Source organism: Eulemur rufifrons, chromosome 18, assembly GCF_041146395.1.
Source record: "Eulemur rufifrons isolate Redbay chromosome 18, OSU_ERuf_1, whole genome shotgun sequence".
In the NCBI taxonomy this organism is placed as follows: domain Eukaryota; kingdom Metazoa; phylum Chordata; class Mammalia; order Primates; family Lemuridae; genus Eulemur; species Eulemur rufifrons.
Window position 1 is genome coordinate 71,272,668 of NC_091000.1, and position 6,811 is coordinate 71,279,478.

Sequence of the window (6,811 nt, forward strand, 5' to 3'; positions counted from 1 at the left end):
GAAAGGTCCTCTCCAACGGCTGGGTGGCGGGTGGAGGTGGTTTTCCAGCCGTTTCCTTCGGGCCTGATCCACAACCCGGTTCGGGAGGCTCTGATGGGGCCCGGGGTCGGTCAGGGACACATCAGCAAAGCTCCACTTGCGGTGGGTCCACGTTCTGGACAAGGACACCATCAGCCCCAAGAGACCTGCTTGCCGCTGTGGGGGTGGGGGACACCAGGCAGCGTGTGAGTGGGCTCGGAGGACAGGGACGGGGGCGGTGGCGGCGGTGGCGGCGCGACCCCGCGGCGGGGGCGCGTGCAGAGCGGCGCTGTGCCCTCCGGGGCGCTCACTGCTTGTCCCAGTCGCTCAGGGTCACGGACATGCACCTGCACTGCTTCACCTTCTGGAGTTTTTTGAGTCGGAAGGGCGGGTCCAGGACCCAGCTCCAGGAGGACGGAGGTGACGCGCTGGGGCTTGCAGAAGGCGCAGGACCGGAAGGACGCCTCCTCCTCCTTCACCGGCCACGGGATGTAGAAGGAGTCGCACTGGCCTAGCAGGAGCGGTTGAGGCTGGTGCGGCTGCGGCCGCCGTCCTCGCTCACCGCCTGCCGCGGCGGCGGCGTCTTGCACCAGTCACTCTTGAGGTACGTGCGCTCCGTGACCACCAGGGCCTCCTGGCTGGAGGCCAGCACCTCCTGGATCTGGTGCTGCCACCTCTCCGAGTTGTTGCTGCTGCCGTCCTTGTAAGGCGAGGGGATGGCGCCCGCCGGCCGGTTCTTCCGGGCTTCCGCCACCCTCACCAGCACGGCCACCAGGAACAAGGACAGGGAAAGCCCCCGGAACATCCTGCAACGAGAAGAAGAATTAGAGGGGTTGGTTGGGAAGGCCGCTGGAGTGTGCGTTCCGCGGTTTTCCTTTGAATGCTGTAGAGCTGTTTTATTTCGAGAAGTGCCAGGTGGGGCGTGGCTGACTACTGATTGCCCAGCGGCAGGTGGAGGCGAGAAGTGACTAAACAGTACACTTGTGTACTGCTGTTGATGGCACCCCAGATAAGGCCCCAAGACAAGGAGAGGGACAAAATGGTCAGCAAGTAATTTATAACACAGTTAGGAAACACACACGTGATGAGCAATCACAGAACTGCAAAGCAAATGCTGTCAAGAGATAGCTCGAGCCAGTTTGCAGAAGTACCAGTAATAGTTAATACCCAACATTTACTGTGTTTTAGTATGTTCTGGGTGACAGATATTTCATTTGATCCTAAAAACAGCCTGAAGTGGGAGGTGGTGTTATGATCCTTACTCTGTAATGAAGGAAACCGAGGCCCACAGAGGTTGAGTTATTTGCCCAAGGTCACACAACCCCTGAGCAACGGCCCAGGATTTGAAGCCAGGCATCTACCTCCGGAGCCATCAAAATTAACCAGTAGACATGGATGTGATTAGAAAAACTAATAAGTAAAAAGTAGAAGGAAGGTGAGTGTGGTTCGCAAGTTTCTTAAAGATGAGTATTCAAGTTAGAAATGGACAGACTAGTAAAATTGTTGCATCTCTGCTTAGCATTACTTATAAATAATATATAACATTTAGCATGGGCCATCTGCACACAGATATTCAAATCATTCAAATGAGTCATAAATTAGATTCTCATGGTGAAAACCAATTCCTGGTAGTGAACAGAGAAATTTTCCAGGTTGCATTAAAACTCTCTGATGCCAATGCAAAGCTTGCCTACAGGAATGTATTCTATTTTCAGTCTTTGTGTCAGGACACTATCACACAAGTTCAACGGGGATGGGAATCGCAGAGAAATGAGTCTTACTCTATCTAAAATGTGTCTTGTAGGAGGCAAACCAAAGTCTGACTAAAGGGAAAGATGGACTTCAAAGTTTAATTCACACTTTCAATGTTTGTAGTTTCTTGAATAGTCTCAAGGAACACTAATAATTACCCAGCAATAGAGATGACACCCATCTCGTTTCACAGCGGTAGCTCCCAACATAGCTGTTGTCATCAGCATCATCTTCATGTTTATTCACTCCCTCTCTGCATATTTTACCACTTACAGAACTGAGTAAACTCCCATTCCTTTTACATGCACCCCCTAAAGTGGACATGCAACAATAATCTCCCCATATATTATTATATAGTTATAATGGTGAATATTAGTTATAATATTATATTTATCAGCCCAGAGTATAGAGAATGACTAAAATTTAATATTAAGCATGTTGAATTCCTCAAATTGTTAATAAATGTCATAAATTTATCCATGCTAATGTTAGTAGCATATATTTATTAGTTCTCAAAGCACATCAGACACTGATAGTTTCCCTTCATGTATGAACCTATTTAATTATCAGAGTTCTATGAAGTAGGTGCTATGATTTTCTACATTTTATGGATGAGGACTGGTTATGCGATCTTGGCAATGAGAGATTGCCAAGATCATATAACCAGTAGTATGTAAAGTACTTAAATCCAGGCATCCTGGCTCTGAAATCTGAGCTGCGGGTGAGCACCGCTGCCTCTTGGCTCAAAACAGGAGCAATGGCCTAGGTTCGCACAGTCGTGATCCTGCCACCAACAACATCTGAATCGCCTGCGGTGCTTTAGAATGCAGATTCCAGGGTCCACCCAAAAGCATTCTGCATCAATAGGCTGGGGAGAGATCTGAGATCTATATTTTTAAGAATTGCCTCAGGTAACTTTGATGAACACCAATGACCCCAAATGATAGTGAGGGTGCAAAGGAAAAGCATCAGTTCTGCCCGGACAGGGAACAGGAAGAGCATAGAAAGTGACAACTAAACGGGTCCCTTAAAATCCTAATGGGATTCTTTAGGGTGATGACACTGGCAAAAGCATGGGAGTTAGGTCACAGAGATGACAACGGGCAATTGAGAGGAGAGAGGGGGGACAAAAAGAAAGTTTTCTTTCTTTTTTTTTTTTTTTTGAAAACAGTTTTTCCAACACAATTATTGCACTTTTAAGGCCTAGTTCTTAAAGGGCTCTTCTCATTCCTCCTTAGTTCCACACACGAAGTGTCATATGAAAATGGCCACGCTTCCAGCTGGCTCGTGGCAAGCGTCGAGTATTGGACACGCTCAGCTTACACAGCTTATTATATTTGCGGAATGACTTGTCATCTCAATAGCCTCTTAAAAAGAAAGTATTTTGGTTCTATTTTAATAATTTCTGAAATTATTAACATTCTGAGTAAACACAACCAAGAGTTTGTGAGTCCCAGCCAGGAAAGATTGACAGAGTCAGCCGGGTCCTCAAATCCTGGTTCCAGGAACAGCTTCACATGCATGGTGGACAGGCTCAGAAATGCGTGCCGCCACTCAACAGGTCCTCCTCGTCAGAGAGAACGTGTTCAGACTCATCTGGGACCAAAGCTCTTAGAGTCAACAGTAGTAGATGCAGCGGTTTAACATCATGCGTCCTTTGAACACTTTCAAACTTTTCAAATCATCACCTTTAAAAGTTGTGTCTCCCAGGAACCTAAGAAGAAAAGCAAACCTCCAATTTTCAGGAAAGGGAAGAGAGGCTGCTGAAATCTAGATGATTGGGACCACATCAGGCTCTTCTATCTTTTCCTGTACCTCATTTCTTTCCTCCTTCACACCTAGCAACGGTAACGTGGCATCTCAGTGTCCAAACAGGTAAAGAGGCCAGAGGTGTTTTGCCCTGGTGTCTATGAGGCTGTAGCCTCTTTTCTTCAGGGCATTAAAGCAATGAAGCCAACGGCTCCTCCTCTGCAGGCCCTTGGCGTAGGGTTCCTGGGGAAGAGAACAAACGTGCATGCCTCTGTCTCCAGTTCACCAACCGTCCCTGTGTGCATATGTCACCGGGACCCGCCAGGACCTGAATTTAGCACTTTAGCATCCTGCTCTGTCCTGAATCACTTTGCTACTCAGAAAAATGGTTGGCGTACAATTAACCTCTCAAGAATGTTGTGACAACTGCCAGGAACAACAGCACGGGGATACTTCATTTTACTCTCACATCTTGTAGTTGTTGGCTTCTAGCAGCAGAAACTCATAAATAAATGCTGTTGGTTTTATGAACCATCCTTCTGGCCTGGCGATGTTGTCACTTGGCAAGGGGTGCCAGGACTGTAAATGCTGATGGCCTAAGCAGACTGGGTTGGCCAAAGCTGGTGGTGCAGAGAGAGAGGCGGTGGAAGTGTTTTTCTCTTAAGTGAAGGCCCTCGGGCCTGGCCATGGTAGATACCAGAACAGTGGCTGCAGAGGCCAAAGCAATCGCGTATCTAGGCAGCTAAAGCATCCCAGGGCCCTTCTATCAGCCCTTCTTAGAAGTGTCAAGACCCGAAGAGGGTTCTGCCAATGGGAGCTTGAGCAATAAAGCTTCCTGATTTCTAGGAAAGGCCACAGCAGTGCTGAGTCATCCTTCCTGACAGGTGAGTGCAAGTGACCGAAGCCCCAGGGTACAGCTAAGCTGATGAGCTCCCTCCCAGGGTGACCTTATTGAGTTGTAGAAGTCAGGTCAAGGCAGTACGGGGCCGTGCAGGAATGGGGATCGGGATGGGGCTGAGACATTTTCTGTGACCTAAGAATTCCAGGGCATCCTTGGAAGACTGAAGGGAGGCTCCCAGGGCTGGTTATTGACAGGCACACCTGGCATAAACTTGCTGTCACCACCAAAGTGAAAAAAAAAAAAAAAAAACTCAAAAAACCAAACAGAAACCTCCAAAGCAAAATCCCCAACAATGTTAAACTTCAGAGATTATTTTTATCAGTTCTAATACCACCACGGCCTCCACTACTAAAGGTACTGCCTTGATGACTTGCGTTCTTAGGCTGGGATGGTGATGGTCTAGCTGCCCAACTAACTCTCTAGAAAAAGATCCGGATGTTCCCTGGCCCCAGCATCACCCTCAGAGCCTACGATGGCTTGTCTGCTGAAACCACTCACCTCTAGAAACTGTAAACTGAGGCAAACTATGGCCCACGGGCCAAACCCAACCTGAGGTCTGTTTTTGTAAATAAAGCTGTATTGGAACATAGCCACACCCCTTCATTTATGTTTTGTCCGAGGCTGCCTTGTCCCAAAAGCAGAGTGGGCGAGTAGTGGAGACAGTGGCCTCACACCTGCAGTCTGAAATACAGACTTCCTGTCCTTTCACAGAGAAACAGTGCCAAGTCCTGCTCCAGACTCTTTCTATGTGATTTAGTTGTCGCCTTCCCTTTACTGCTGGGCTCTTTTGCCAGAACAGGAACTTTCAGTTTTAACATTTATAACTATGAAATATTTCATACGTAGAGCAAGACAGAGAATATAACAAGCCCTATGTACTCAACAGCAAGATGAAAACAGTGTTGATAGTTCTCATCTTTATTTTGAAATCTTTCAATTTTGCAAAAATTAATATAGATACTGTTAAAGTATCATTCTCTCCTCATCGCTTCTCATACCCTCCGGGACATGACCAGCATCCTAAAGTCGGTCTATATCATTCCTGTTGATGTTTTCAGTGTGTATGTTTTGTGTATGAGGGTCTGTTTGTATGTGTGTAATTCATCTTTACCTGAACAGTACCACACTCTTCTTCTGCAACTTTTTCATCCAAAAAGAATGTGTTTGAGATCATCTGCATGTGGATGTTTGTAGGAGTCTCTACTCTCCACTGCTGATATGAAAGCACAGTCTCTCCATGCATCTTCCTGAGGAACAGGTGGGTTCCTTCTACTTTTTCACTATTGCTAATAGTCCTGCACTGAATATTTCTGTATGTGTTTATTTATGTCCATCTGTTAAAGGTTTTTCTAGAGGAAACACAAAGAAGTGGAAATGCCAGGTCATAGGATCTGTATCACTTGAGCTTGACTAAGTTTTGCCAAGTTGCTTTCCGAGTGCTTGTACCAGCCTCCTCTGCCCTGGGTACCGTGCGAGTCCCTGCTACAGCACATACCCCTAACACTCGGTGTTACCAGATCTGTTACTCTTTGCCTACCTGAAACATTCGAAATGGCATCTTATGATTATTTTAATTCGCATCTCTCTGATTACATGGGGTTGTATAGTAAGCTCAAATGCAGCGGTCTTATGACTGAAAAAGAATGATTGCAACTTATTCAGAATGAGAGAAATTAAAATATTAGGAAAGGAAAAATAAGAAGTTCTAACTGTAAATTTTCTGAACTGTCATGAAAAGAATAGGAAGCGGCTCGCAATTTCAAAGCAGAGAGATCAGGGGATCCCACATGACTCAGAAGTTTGAAATCCAAATGGATTCATTGATTTTTCCAAGTGGCATTGTCTGAATGGAACATTGACTATCATTTTGTTCCAAGAGAAGCTTAATTTCATCTGGAAAATTATATTATTTTTTTAAAGGAAGGTTTTCCACCAAAGAAGAAATGGTATTATCATTACTTACTTTGACTTTTGGATAGCTAGTGTATCATTAGGGAATTTATAATCAAAGTTCTAAATCTTTGAAGGAATGGTTGGGATAAGTTCAGGATAGGATATATAACACTGTGGCAAGATTCTGGCAAAGCCTTAAATTAAATAAGGAAATGGAGGGGAAAGGGGAAAGGTCTTTGAAAGCTGTGAGTTTACCCACATGTGGGTTGTTTCTCTCTAGGTCACGTCCACTGGGGAATTGGAGGGAGAACACGGTTTCTGGGCCCTGAGCCGCCCATGCTGTGACCCTATATGACTCACTCCTAGGCTTCTCCGGGTTCCCCCATGTAAAATGGTGTTGATGGCACTTGCCACCCGCTGTCTTGTGTTGCTGTCATGAGGAATGTGGCACTGAAATCAAGTCATAATCCAAGAACTCTCTGGGCAAAAAGGACCACG

At 46.0% G+C, this 6,811-nt stretch overlaps 1 pseudogene; it reads right to left on the reverse strand.

Annotated features, from left to right (window-relative positions):
• Positions 1-325: 325 nt before the first annotated feature.
• LOC138399104 (gremlin-2-like) lies at positions 326-827 on the reverse strand (annotated as a pseudogene).
• Positions 828-6,811: the final 5,984 nt, after the last annotated feature.